Below are 15,045 nucleotides of genomic sequence, written 5' to 3' on the forward strand. Positions count from 1 at the left end.
CAAGTTATTTCTGCTGTCCAATAGGGCCTCCACGAGTCCAAAATATTGGACTCGAGTAGTCAAAGGTCAAACTCGACCCGGATCCGAATACCCGACACTAGATGATAATGAGATTAAGGAATAAAGTGAAATAGCATTGTGCATCTTAATTCCAGCCCTGAACATGGATACTGCATTCCACACATTCAATTTTGGTTTCCGGTCTTATAGCCCTATAATGTGACCGGCATCAAGCATAATGATAAAATTACATTATAATATAATTAAATGAAAGTTCTCTTCCTTACACGGGTACTCGGGTCCTGTGAACGGACTCTAGTCTTGCTAGACTCGGCCCCCGTGCCCGAGTACTCGAGTACTCGTGGAGACCCTACTGTCCAACTATTTGATTTTACCGTGAGTGTTGTATTCAAGTTAGTTATGCTATTCAAATGTTTGCTTGCAGCTTGAGGGCTGTATTCAAGTTATTTCTATTGTCCAAATGTTTAGTTTTAGGGCTGTATTCAAGTTATTTCTATTGTCCAAGTGTTAAGTTTTAGGGCTGTATTCAAGTTATTTCTATTGTCCAAGTGTTTAGTTTTAGTGGTAGGGCTGTATTCAAGTTATTTCTATTATCCAAGTGTTTCGTTTTAGTTGTGGGGCTGTATTCAAGTTATTTCTATCGTCCAATTGTTTAGTTTTGGTTTTAGGGCTGTATTTAAGTTATTTCTATCGTCCAAATGTTAAGTTTTAGGGCTGTATTCAAGTTATTTCTATTATCCAAGTGTTTCGTTTTAGTTGTATGGCTGTATTCAAGTTATTTCTATCGTCCAAGTGTTTCGTTTTAGTTGTATGGCTGTATTCAAGTTATTTCTATCGTCCAAGTGTTTCGTTTTAGTTGTAGGGCTGTATTCAAGTTATTTCTATCGTCCAAGTGTTTCGTTTTAGCTTTAGGGCTGTATTCAAGTTATTTCTATTATCCAAGTGTTTCATTTTAGTTGTAGGGCTGTATTCAAGTTATTTCTATCGTCCAAGTGTTTCGTTTTAGTTGTAGGGCTGTATTCAAGTTATTTCTATCGTCCAAGTGTTTCGTTTTAGCTTTAGGGCTGTATTCAAGTTATTTCTATCGTCCAAGTGTTTCGTTTTAGTTGTATGGCTGTATTCAAGTTATTTCTATCGTCCAAGTGTTTCGTTTTAGCTTTAGGGTTGTATTCAAGTTATTTCTATTGTCCAAGTGTTTCGTTTTAGTTGTATGGCTGTATTCAAGTTATTTCTATCGTCCAAGTGTTTCGTTTTAGCTTTAGGGTTGTATTCAAGTTATTTCTATTGTCCAAGTGTTTCGTTTTAGTTGTATGGCTGTATTCAAGTTATTTCTATCGTCCAAGTGTTTCGTTTTAGCTTTAGGGCTGTATTCAAGTTATTTCTATCGTCCAAGTGTTTCGTTTTAGTTGTATGGCTGTATTCAAGTTATTTCTATCGTCCAAGTGTTTCGTTTTAGCTTTAGGGCTGTATTGAAGTTATTTCTATTGCCCAAGTGTTTCGTTTTAGTTGTAGGGCATTTCAGGACATCTAGTTTTCACAAGTTTACGGGTGAGCATACTCCTGAACTCTCCTAGGAACTTTGCTTTGCGCTCACGATCTCAGTCAGCACGCACACACACACACACACACACACACACACACACACACACACACCGCCGCCCCCATGTCTACTTGCTTCCGCCGTGCCTGTGACTGGTTGATTGGTTGATTGATTGGGTCACACCATCAGGGGAGTCTACTCTGGACCGGATGACTGTCACACTTTGTGACACAAACTGTGTAATGATTATTACCTAACATGAAACTCTCATTACGGAAACACGTTAAAATATGGATCGTATTATATTCTTCAAAAAAGGTAGGGGAACTCCAATAAGAATTTGCAATTGCCAAAATTGTTAGGTATATTAGCTGTGGGGAATGGTTATATGATAATAGTGAATTAATTGAGCAAACATTACAACCGGTAGTTCAGTATTACAGTAGGTTTTATAACCACCAAAGATCTTGAAGGACGATTGGGGTCAGAAATGAAATTTGAAAGTTGACGTTTTTTTTATCAGTAAATCGCAAATTCAAACAATAAAAATGACTAAAAGCAAAACAAAAAGAACTGTATGATCAACAGAATGAAAAAGATTGACAGAAATAATGCTCCACAGTGATTAATGGACCTTCTTGGAAATTCTCAAAATCGAGAATGACACCCCACGCACGTGTACGGGGCAACTGTATGATGCACGTGCAAAGTATCGAATGTGTTTCGGTGTGTTGATAAACAGACCTGAACGTTCTTTACTAGGATGTCTGTGTATATATTTTAAATTCGTATCTTTGATAAAAGTAGAGTCTAAAGGGCGTTTTGACAAGTACATGACTGTTGTCATAAAGCACTATAAAATCAGGCGCGTGTGCAAATATTATCTTCTTTTTTTTCCAAATATATTTTCTGGGGGAGCCTGACTCGACCCGTATAATCTTGGCTCGCGACAGTCTATCTCCCCCCCCCCCCCCCACACACACACACCCACCACCACCTCCACCACCCAGTAAACATTCCTGCACACACACTTATATGTTCTAAGTATATATGAATCGCGGTTGTCTTGGTGGAATTCATCAGTATACGCAATATTTAGCACGATATGTGTATGGTAGTCGACTGGAACTGAGCGCAAAAAGATCATTGAAAAAAGCGGCATCGGTTAAATACAAAGAAGGCTATCGGCAGTGCATATCAAAATATGACAACCGATCAGAACATTTAAAAACTGTTAAAAAGGACTTGCGAGTTATATTATAGATCATGACAAAGGGATGACGTGTTTATATAATGTACATACATTTAAAGGGATATTCCTGAGTTTGTTTTATTGTAAGATGTTTCCGACTAATAAAATATTTCTACGATTAAACTTACATATTAAATTTAGTTTCTTGTTTAGAATATCAGTGTCAGTATATTCAATGTGTTTCTGGCCATCTTAATATTTGTAAGAAGCCCAAACTGGGTTTTGTCTTCAAATAATTTCGTACGTACAAAAAAAAAAACATATTTTAGGAAATAAAATGAAATTTAACCTAGTACAAATATTAGAACGATCAGAAACACGTTTAGTATACAGCCAATAATATTTTATGCAGAAAAATATAGTTGATATGTAATTACAATTGTTAAAAAGTCTCTGTTAGTCGATAACATCTTAAAAAGTGCAGCAAACTCGGGAATGTCCCTTTACAAGATACAAATTTTAAAAGTTCAAAAATTCAGTCCGTTCACATTGCCATTTTACTTCCTGTAATGCGTTTTTCTGGGCGGTTGCAATACACGTAAATCTGCTTTATTACATTCGGCTCCTACGTGTCTGGCACTTTTGACAAACATAGTGACTCTATATCAAAGTGGAATTCTCCGTCCGCACTTCAGGGGATTACCTCAAGTAATACTATTAAAGACAGAATATGACTCCTAGCTGACTAAGTTTTAGTTTGACCTATTCTGGCGACTAACTTGAAATCTTTATGGGTCCTTTTCAATCGAAGTCTTTTCTGCCCGTAAAAACAGATCAATAAGCGACAAAAGGACTTCCATGAGTTTGCGCGTGCACGTTATGTGATTATTGCTATGTTTTTAAAAGAAAAAGTCGCAAATGTAATGTAGCTTGGCGTTGGCAATTTCCTGCTAAATTTAAGCCAAACATTCCCAGGAAAATCGACAATATCGCATTAACAGATATTTTTGTTATTAATGGGGAGGCAATAGATAGAAGCAATATTATGTTGAATTCATCGTCATCGTTGACATAGTTAGAATTCTTAGGCCCAAAACACACCGGGTCTGGGTCTGGGTCTGGGTAGTATAGTGCCAGTCGAAAATTGAACGCACTGAATTGAGTGTGACAAAACACACCTCGTCTGTGCTGGCGTGAACTACAGATCTGGCAGCAGACGACATAGAACATGCGCTCTATTTTCACACTACCAGACTGGCAGCTGCACAATGTTCGTACAGGGAAGATATACATTAATCAATGTGAAATTCTCATAATTATTGTTGATGTTAATAGAAGTAAATTTATCTAAAGATATCAACTCATTAATATATATTGAAAACACGTAACAGTTACAAACCCAGACGTCAGAATATACCAGGCATGGCGACTTTGCCACATTCGCCAGACCCAAACGTCAAAATACACCAGACATGGCGACTTTGCCACATTCGCCAGACCCAGACGTCAAAATACACCAGACGTGCTGTATTTGCCACACTCGCCAGACCCAGACGTCAAAATACGCCAGACATGGCGTCTTTGCCACACTCGCCAGACCCAGACGTCAAAATACGCCAGACCCAGATGTCAAAATACGCCAGACATGGCGACTTTGCCACACTCGCCAGACGTCAAAATACACCAGTGATGGCATCTTTGCCACACTCGCCAGACCCAGACCCAGCTTCGGTGTGTTTTGGGCTTAATGCTTCTTCTTCTTTCTGTTCGCTTGATGACTGACTACACGTTGAGGCCAGCTGTGACTATCAATAATACTGTCCTCTCTGGATCACTTTTCGTACCGTACAGCTTCTTCTGGAGTGTTGTTGTAGTTGTCCAGGTAGTGTCTGTCCCTCAGCTACTGTAGATTTTTCCAGTCTTGGATGACATATAATTCTAATTATATGGAAGGAAGGAAGGAAATGTTTAATTAACGACGCACTGAACACATTTTATTTACGGTTATTTGGCGTCAGACATATGGTTAAGGACCACACAGGTATTGAGCGAGAAAACCCGCTGTCGTCACTCCATGGGCTACTCTGTCCAATAGACTTCTTTCTCATTCCACTGCGCATGTGCCCGTTGCGGAGTTACTCGAGGGTGCAAACCGCGAGATTTCGCGAGATCTCGCCAAAATAGACCCATCTGCAAATTGGGGGGGCAAAAGCAATGGGAGGCCACGACCATTGTTCAATTATTAACTGTTCCAATCGCATATGTCCGGGAAATTCGTTATCCTTCCATTGATATCCAGCCAATGGATATCGGAAACGATTGTGGGTAATCGTTTCACGTAGAAAACGATTTTAATGTTACTCTAAGTACGAGGGTTTGTTCGGCACATTTTGTAGGAGGGAAGCCAGTGAACGCATAAGGGACCAAAACCTTACCGGTTCTGTACAGGACGTTCCTACACAGGGCGGTCTAGTATACTTAGATATGGTGGAAAACACATTAAAAGTAAAGAAAATAAATATATATTTTGTATATAAAGAAAATATATGTATATTTCGGATTATACTCAATAAAATATATAACGTGTGCGTGTGTAAATATATAAAAAATATATGTAGTCAGGACAGCTCTGTACAGAACGTTCCTATACAGGGCGGTCTAGTATTCTCTACTTAGATATGGTAGTAAACAGTAAATATAATAAAATAAATTTATATTTTGTATATACAGAAAATATATGTATATTTCGGACAATACTCAACAGAATATATATATATATATATATATATATATATATATATGAACTTTTAATGTTATTATTACTCAGTATGTTTCAAATTTAATTATAAGTATTGTCTGTTATTACTTTTATGTTCATTTAGGTATGAACAAAAAAATCATCCGCAAACTTATGTGAGAACGGCTTCGCCGATTCACACAATTTACGGATGATTTATTTTGTTCATACCCCGATGAACGTAAAAGAAATAACAGACACTCCTTAAATAATAATAATAATAATGATATATAAATATATATAGAGTGATGACGGCTCTGTACAGGACGTTCCTACACAGGTCCGTCTAGTATTTTATATTTTATTCACTTACTATAACAATACATCGCATGAAGTCGGAATTAAATAATAAATGGAAAAAGAAAACAAACTTGTGGAGAACGGTTAATTTAATATATTCTATTTGCATTATTTTTGAAGGAGACAACATGTCAAAAGTTGATTTATAGTCAACTATGAAGCACACATCCGTTAATTAGCAGTACAGACGGTAAAACAAGAAACAACAACAAATATGTGGCAACCTGTACTCAGCGGCCACCTGTCTTAAGCGGCCATGTTTATCTACTCCCTTGTGTGGCCGCTTAAGAGAGGTTTGACTGTATGTATATATATATATATATATATATGTGTGTGTGTGTGTGTGTGTGTATACTTACTCTCTCTCTCTCTCTCTCTCTCTCTCTCTCTCTCTCTCTCTCTCTCTCTCTCTCTCTCTCTCTCTCTCTCTCTCTCTCTCTCTCTCTCTCTCTCAAATATATATATCGATCGATGCCATAACCTATGGAATCTGTCAAATGTTTTGTTTATACTTTTTACGAGATAGTCTTTTAATCTGGCGTTATCAAAACCCTCGGATACAAGTCGCAGAGACTTTGTCCAAGTTGTTGCACTGCTTTTTAATTTGAACCATTCCGCTGTAAATTTCAGCGGACCGTTTTCTACGGCCATTATACCATCTAATTCGAAATATGTACATGTTAGTTGCCAAAGTTTAAAAGTCTCCTACGAAGCTACTCAAGTCGCTAATAACAACCTGTCTGTCACGCCCCCCAATTTGTAAATAGACTAGTTTCAGTCTATTTTATCAAGGGACGTTACTCTTCGCGCGCATGCACCACGGTCTTTAATATGCCAGTCGTGGTGCACGAGAAATAGCCCAATGTCTAATTATATGGATGATAAAAATGGTGTGTAACGGGTTTCCTCTCTCTCTCTCGTTATCTATGTGGGTTTCCTCTCTCATTAACCATATGTCTGACGTCATATATCTGTAAACTAAAATGTGTTGAACCTATATAGTTTATAATAAAAGTTAAAAGATGACATTCCACTGACGGTAGCAGTGTATAAAATATCACGTCACCGGGTCAAAGTTTAGAGTCCACTGAACTTTGAGTGTCGTATTAAATAATTATTTATGACAGGGCTTGTTGTTATAAAATGCTGTTTCATCTGGACAATAAATTCCTATACTTTAACTTCAACTAGTATAAATGTACTAGCTACTATTGTGCCTGAAACATGTGCGGGTCCTAGGGTAGTCAACTTCATTAATTTCAACTTATTTTCGTGCTTATATTCAATTCAGGTTCAAGCACGCTGTCCTGGGCACACACCTCAGCTATCCGGGCTGTCTGTCCAGGACAATGGTTTAGTTATTAGTTGTTACTGGTTAGTGAGACAAAAGAAGGTTTAGTGGTCTTGCACCTACCTATTGAGTCGTTAAAACTCGCTCTGGGTGGGAACCGGTACCGGGCTGCGAACCCAGTACCTACCAACTGTCAAGACGAGGTTGACCAACTCTACGGTTGCGTTGCAATTTCCCTCAACTCCCTCCCGACTTAGCACAGATGCGCTTAGAGATTAACAACTAACTGGTCTTAGGAGTTGTATATTACGATAATATTAATTTACACATGACATTGGACATATGGTTAAGGACCACATAAATAATGAGATAGGAAACCTGATGCATCATCCCACACACAAGATAATTAATAGACCTACATACCACGGCCTTTGTCTGCCCAAGATAGGCGTGCGCTACAACAGCTTGCTCTGAATGTGCACGTTAATTCTTATTCCATTCCATTCCATTCCACGGCCTTTGTTACACCATTAAAATTTTGCGGCGCACTGACTGGAATGAGAAATAGCCCAATGGGTCCACCGATGGGGATTGATCCTACATTGACCGCCCATCAGGCAAGATCGTTACCACTCGGCTACGATCTTCCCATTTAAATATATAAATAAATATATGCAAAAGAAAGGTGACTACTCGCCACCCCCTTGTACCCTCGGCTCGCTAGGTACAGCCCTAAATGAGACAATACATTGGAATGAAATGTCCTGTACTGTCCAGTCAACTATATTAAATGTGAACGGCAAAACCGTAATACGTGATCAGGTCGTATCTCTGCACAATACAAAGTCGAATGGATATTTGTAAAAATAAAATGGTGGATACCATGAATCTCTATCTATAGGAGGACAGCTACTCCCGAGGAGATCCTTTACTGGAAATGGCATCCCTCTTGCACCGCCGCAAAGAGGAATGCAAATAATTTCCATAATTTCTAAAATCAATAGCAATAGCAGAAGCAGAACACATAGTTCTGACGACCTTTGACCCTCCCTCTATAACAATTTTCTAGAACATGCCCTGTTTTCTCATGCAGAGATTGTGCAATAGTTTTTGCTGTTAGCTCTAGAAGGTTTCCACTGTACTTTAAACAGACGTGACTATGAGATAATCCACAGGCTGATCAGTATTTCCGCCGTGTGTGTATCACCACTGGCTGAAAGCAGACAGATATGAAGAAGAAAAAAGAAAAAAACAGAAAGAAAAGAAAAAGGCGATGCAACAATTAGAATTCATGGTGAACCAGGCAGGAAATTAAACAGACGGTGCACAAGATAGAGAGGAGTGTGTAATTACTTTACGTTAAACTTTCTTTGTATATATATTTGTGTTTGTTTTGTTTAACGACACCACTGGAGCACATTGATTAATTAATCATCGGCTATTGGATGTCAAACATTTGTTAATTCTGACTCGTAGTCATCAGAGGAAGCCCGCTACATTTTTTTCTAATGAAGCAGGGGATCTTTTATATGCACTTTCTCACAGACAGGAATGCACATACCACGGCCTTTGTCCAGTTGCGGTGAACTGGTTGGAACGAGAAGAAAAAACAATCAGCTGAATGGATCCACCGAGGTGGTTCGATCCTGCGACGCAATTACCTCAAGCAAGCAAGCAATCGACTGAGCTAATTCCCGTCCATATACATGTATATGTTATTATTATTATTATTATTATTATAGAATTACAGTTTTATCAAAACCATTTCGTGACACAAGTACTGCAGAAAATCTCATATCTAAAGTAAATATTATAAATATTGTCAAAGCCAAAGTAAATATTACAAACAATCTCAAACACCAAGTAAATATTACAAACAATCTCAAACACTAAGTAAATATTACAAACAATCTCAAATATTACAAACAATCTTTAACCCAAAGTAAATATTAGAATCTCAGACACAAAATAGATATTACAACCTAAAGTAATTTTTACAAACTTGAATCCCAAATAGCCTAAATATTACATTATCAAACCCAAAGTAAATATTACAAACAATATTGAACACAAATTAAATATTACAAACAATATTGAACACAAATTAAATATTACAAACAATATTGAACACAAATTAAATATTACAAACAATCTTGAACCCAAATTAAAGGGACATTCCTGAGTTTGCTGCATTGTAAGATGTTTCCGACTAATAAAATATTTCTACGATTAAACTTACATATTAAATATATTTTCTTGTTTAGAATATCAGTGTCTGTATATTCAATGTGTTTCTGGTCGTCTTAATATTTGAAAGAAGCCCAAACTGGATTTTGTTTTTAAATAATTTCGTACGTACGAAAAAACAAAACAAAGGAAATGAAATTTAAATTAGTACAAATATTAAAATGATCAGAAACACGTTTAATATACAGCTACTAAATATTTTATGCAGAAAACTATATTTGATATGTAATTACAATCGTTAAAAAGGCTCTGTTAGTCGACAACATATTAAAAGCAAACTCAGATGATATCATCTTTAAAATTGCAGTAAACTCAGGAATGTCTCTTTAAATATTACAAACAATCTTGAACCCAAAGTAAATATTACAAACAATCTTGAACCCAAAGTAAATATAACAAATAATTTCAAACCCAAAGTAAATATAACAAATAATTTTGAACCCAAAGTAAATATAACAAACAATCTTGAACCCAAAGTAAATATAACAAACAATTTTGAACCCAAAGTAAATATTACAAACAATCTTTCACCCAAAGTAAATAATACAAACAATCTGGAACCCAAATTAAATATTACAAACAATCTTTCACCCAAAGTAAATAATACAAACAATCTGGAACCCAAAGTAAATAATACAAACAGTCTCAAAATAAATAGGCCTATCGCTCTTATGTGACCTCTGTGATAACCTTTCTGAAGCGATTTGCTGATGTCACTGCGACGTAATCTGTCCGATGAGCAGACGACCACGTTCCTCACGTCGTCGTGACTGACAGTTTCAATCAGGAGAAACTCAAATATTCCCTCAGTGAAAATCACAGCAAATTGCTTTTGAAAACTCAATTACCGTCGGACGTTAGCCGTATGCGGACAAAAGCCTCTCACAAGCGGAGTGGATTGTCGTGTGTTGTCGTCCATTGTGGACGATTTGTCGTGCAGGGGTGAGGTGTGGGTGAGCGTAACACTGTTTGCCGTCTCCTAGAGGGCGCTGCGTAATGGCGGCGGTGGACGTCGCCGATTGCGCATAGCCTAATAAGATAAGTTCCTGCCGTGATTGGATTCGCGGGCGACTCGAAGATTCAATTGTCTCTTTTCCCATTCTCAACACGTCGTGGTGTCGGCGGTATGTCGGAGTAGGAGGTGTTGTGTAACGACATTCACCGATATGACGATCTCCACGAGGGGGCGAGAAGTAGCCCAGTGGTAACGTGCGTGCTTGATGCGCGGCCGGTCTAGGATCGATCTCCGTCAATGTGCTCATTAGGCTATTTCTCGTTCCAGCCAGTGCACCACGACAGGTATATCAAAGGCCGTGATATGTACTATCCTGTTTACAAATACTAATGGAAAATGACGCGGGTTTCTTGTCTAAGACCATATGTCAAAATTACCAAATGTTTGACATCTAATAGACGATTATTAATAAGTCAATGTGCTCTAGTGGTGTCGATAAACATAATAAACTTCTATTTTCACTAGAACACTAGATGTAACCCGTGCTTAGCATGGAAGAGTTCAGATGGGGCGAGTTCAGATGGGGCGAGTTCAGATGAGGCGAGTTTAGATGAGGGTGAGTTCAGATGGGGGCGAGTTCAAATGAAGCGAGTTTAAATGGGGTGTGGTAGCCTTACATTAGGTTTTCCCCTAAAATATACGACCGCCGTGGTGCTAGCCAACCCTCATTAGCCGAGGCCATATACACTTTTGTGTTAAATGACAAAGATGGCGGCTTCCATTGACGTTGTATTTATTGAATTCAACTTTGTATGCAATATTTAGCACGATGTGTGTACGGTAGTCGATTAGGTCTCAGCGCAAAATGATCCTTGCTAGATGCGGCATCGGGTAAGTATAGAGAAGGCTATCGGCAGTAAACATCAAAACAGGAGAAGTGATCAGAACGATCGGAAACCATTAAAACGGCCCTGCGTATTATATTATAGATGTTAACATGAATCAGCACTGGGAATTGCTTTGGTTCAAGAGAACCCGTAGAAGTTTGTTTGTTTTATTTAACGACACCACTAGAGCACGTTGATTTATTAATCATCGGCTATTGGATGTCAAACATAAATTTGGTAATTTTGACATAGTCTGTGAGGAAACCCGCTACATTTTTCTATTAGTAACAAGACATCTTTTATATGTACTATTCCACAGACAGGATAGCATATACCACGACCTTTGATTTACCAGTTGTGGTGCACTGGTTGGAACGAGAAATAACCCAATGAACCCACTGCCGAGGGTTGATATCAGACTAACTGCGCATCAAGCGAACACTTTACCGCTGGACTACGTTCCGCCCCTACCCGTAGAAGAATCACTGGAAGAATCTTACGCATTTAGAGTTTTTGTTATACATAATGTTCTTATAGAATTTTATTTATTGGTCTTTGTATATGTTTATTATCAACCATCTTGTCATGTGAATATTATAAATTGTATATGTATATATTCCGCCTATGCCGTTGTGCAACGGCCCGAGTGTAAATAAATTCTTGTCTTGTCTTTGTCATAGAAAATTACAGAAAGAAAAGAAGAAGAAGAAAACAAAATGAAAAAAGAAATAGTGTAGATTTCCATTTTAAACTAATACCGCGTGACGCCATATATTCGGTTGACGATATTTTGACAAACAGATGAATGCTACGTTGTATAGAAAATAAAAGAAAGAAAAGAAGAAGAAAAAAGGAGAAAAAAAAAGAAATGTAGATTTCCATTTTAAACTAATACTACCAGACGCCATGTGTCCGGTTGACGATATTTCGTCTACCGCCGTGTGGTCTGTTGCGAAATGCGACTATATTTACGGAATCTAATTGCACTGGGTTTCGCGACTGAGACGCCTTTCATTGCTGTACAAAAAAGTTAACGTTTTCAAATCAGACGAATTCCCCAGGTTGTTGGGTGCGCGCAGACTGGGGAGAAAATTTCAAAGAAACGGAACGAAAATCGATCTTCGTAAATAATGTCGGTGAGTTTGACGGCAAGCTTGTTAAAATGCAGTTATTAATCTGCTTTAGGTCAAACCACGTACAGTATGATTGAAAGCAGTGAAACTTGGCATTTTGAGGGGCAGGAAAAGGGCGGATTTTGCAACTGTTTAAATACAGACACGAAACCCAAGATAATTTTAATTTGATGCAGTACCAGAGGCGGTGATGATTTAAAAAAGTCAGACATGCGCATCACAAAAATTTCCGTTGAGGCGAAGACCCACCGGAACAGATGCATTATATAACAGTTTTTACTGTTATTAAATAAGCGGAAAACGTGAAACACAACTGTGTTGTTGCTCTGGTTGTGACCTGCGTTTCAGTTTACCAGCAACCCAGCACGTAGGCCTACACAATCCCGCTAGAGAGAACAGACATGATATTGGTCAAAGCCATCATTTTACGTCAGCGTATCAGAGCCGGTTTATCCTAGTAGCACGTGCTGCGGGCCGCGCTCTTTAAGGGGGGCCCGCGGTGATATGTACATTTATTTTCCCCTCTCTCCGAGGGGGTTGCAAAATATATATCCTGGGAAGGATTCCCCGCTATTATTTGTGCTACAGGCCCCGCGGATCCTTAAACTGGCACTGCCTACGATGAAACTAAATGGTGCCAGGCAAATACTGTTTGCGATTAATCTTCCTCCACAACAAGCAAATGATTGGCTGCTCCTCGACGATGACCTAGACTAAAGCCAAACCGTCAATAAACACGTCTCTGATTGGCTGTTCCATGGCGATGATCTAGACTAAGGCCAAACTGTCCTAAATTGTCCTATGACCTAGACTAAACGGTGATGACATAAGCAGTAAATACAATCTAATTAAAATTAGCTCCACTATTACATGTGGATCTAACACCAGCCAGTTGGAGCTCATATCCACCAATCAAAACCTTACTTGCAGAATCCTGCCAGTGATTTAAAAATAATTTGAAAACATTTCGAATTATCCTGAGGGTACATGGGCGGATCCAAGGGGGGGGGGGGGGGACCAGGGGGACGCGTCCCCCCAAAAAATTGTTCAAGTGCCCTCAAAATGTCCAAGTGCCCTTTTTGTTTGTAGAATTTTTTTTTTTTTAAGTAAACAATAATTATATTGTACATAAATGAAATCAAGATTTTCGTGTACATGCGCAAGCTTGCAGATATGTGTCTGTGTTATTGAGTCTCAATGGGGCCCCATTGAGGTTCTAACGCGAGTGACGCCAATTTACTTCATTATTGCTAGTATATTATGACGTAGAACTGTAGGAATTCATATTAATTGTAAATATCAAAACTTGTAGTAAGGTGCCCTTTTGACGAGTCAATGTGCCCTTCTTTTTTGGTCCCCCCCTAAAAATATTTCCTGGATCCGCCCATGGGGTATACGACATGTTTCGTGTGAATTTAGGGGGCCCAATAACATGTGGCCAAAGGTCATAAACGTTCTCGAAGAGAATCCTCGGATTCTCCAACGTAAAACTGTCGCACCCCTACCCCACTAGATCCGTCACCGACTTGTATACGTTAGATATCATACCTTACGAATCGTTTAAAACAACTGGATATATATCGTTAGATATATTTGAAAACAACCATGATATATGAAACGGTACCAGGGCCCCGTTCCACAAAGCCATCTTAGCCCTAAGATCACCTTAAGTGCCTGGCTACCCTATACACTAAGGTGATCTTAGTGCTAAGATCGCTTCGTGGAACGAGGCCCTGAAGGACACTTGTAGTATTCTGTTTGAATATTGAATTTATTGAATTCATCTTTGTACGTAATATTTGGCACGATGTATGTACGGTAGTCGATTGGATCAGGGCACAAAAAGATCCTTGCAAAGTGTGGTATTGGGTAAGTGTAAAGAAGGCTGTCGGAATGGCTGGAAACTGCTAAACTGTCCTTGCGTATTATCAAGGGGTCCAACCTAAACCGTATGACACATGCTTGAACTTCGTATACCACTACCAAAATGGCGGATAAAGCTCGCTTCGCTACACGACGGTGCGTACATTTGGTCTTACAGCTACATGCTGGATGCCTTTCTGATTAAAATAATATTGCGATACGGCTCTAGAATGAATATTCTATCCATTTGTTTGCTTAATTCAGGATTTTGCTAAACCACAAAAAAAGCTATTGAAGAAAAACCTCGTTGTTTTGACGGCCAAAACAAACATGATCAAAGTTTTGGTGTTATTTTAAGGAAACGAGTTATATTTATACACTTAAAAGGTGTCTCGATGAAAGTTTGTATACCCTGGAAGCTAAATTAAGCAAATACAATTATATAATTATCCATCCAAGAATTTTCTTATAGTTTAGGCATATCTTCGTCTGCTCCCCCGGGTTTAGGACACCTAATCGTATGTTACAAATTTTGTTTTTCAGAACAGTTTGTGAAGACTGCGGCCAACTACACTCTGGAAGGTCTGCCGTCCACAGACCTGTGGTTGTCCATCACGGCAGACCAGGCGAGCACCAGTGCACTGACTGTGGACGAGTGTTATTAATTAGGAATCATCTCCAAGGACACCACGTTTCCAGATTCATTGGAATGAATGATCTAGTTTTTATATATTGTTTAATAAATCGACATTATAATGCAATGTAGTATTAGTTTAGTGTTAGTCCCCCACTGGACACCTAAAACAGCAATCCTAGTAT

General features: G+C 38.5%; 1 long non-coding RNA gene across 1 annotated transcript in view; it reads left to right on the forward strand.

The window, feature by feature from the left end:
• LOC121384994 overlaps positions 1-14,987 on the forward strand; it is a 30,897-nt gene extending 15,910 nt beyond the window's left edge. The window contains exon 2 of the long non-coding RNA XR_005959488.1: positions 14,770-14,987. This is a non-coding gene — a long non-coding RNA (uncharacterized LOC121384994). The remainder of the gene's footprint in view (positions 1-14,769) is intronic.
• The last annotated feature ends 58 nt before the right edge of the window (positions 14,988-15,045 follow it).

This window comes from Gigantopelta aegis, chromosome 11 (assembly GCF_016097555.1).
Source record: "Gigantopelta aegis isolate Gae_Host chromosome 11, Gae_host_genome, whole genome shotgun sequence".
Classification (NCBI taxonomy): Eukaryota; Metazoa; Mollusca; class Gastropoda; order Neomphalida; family Peltospiridae; genus Gigantopelta; species Gigantopelta aegis.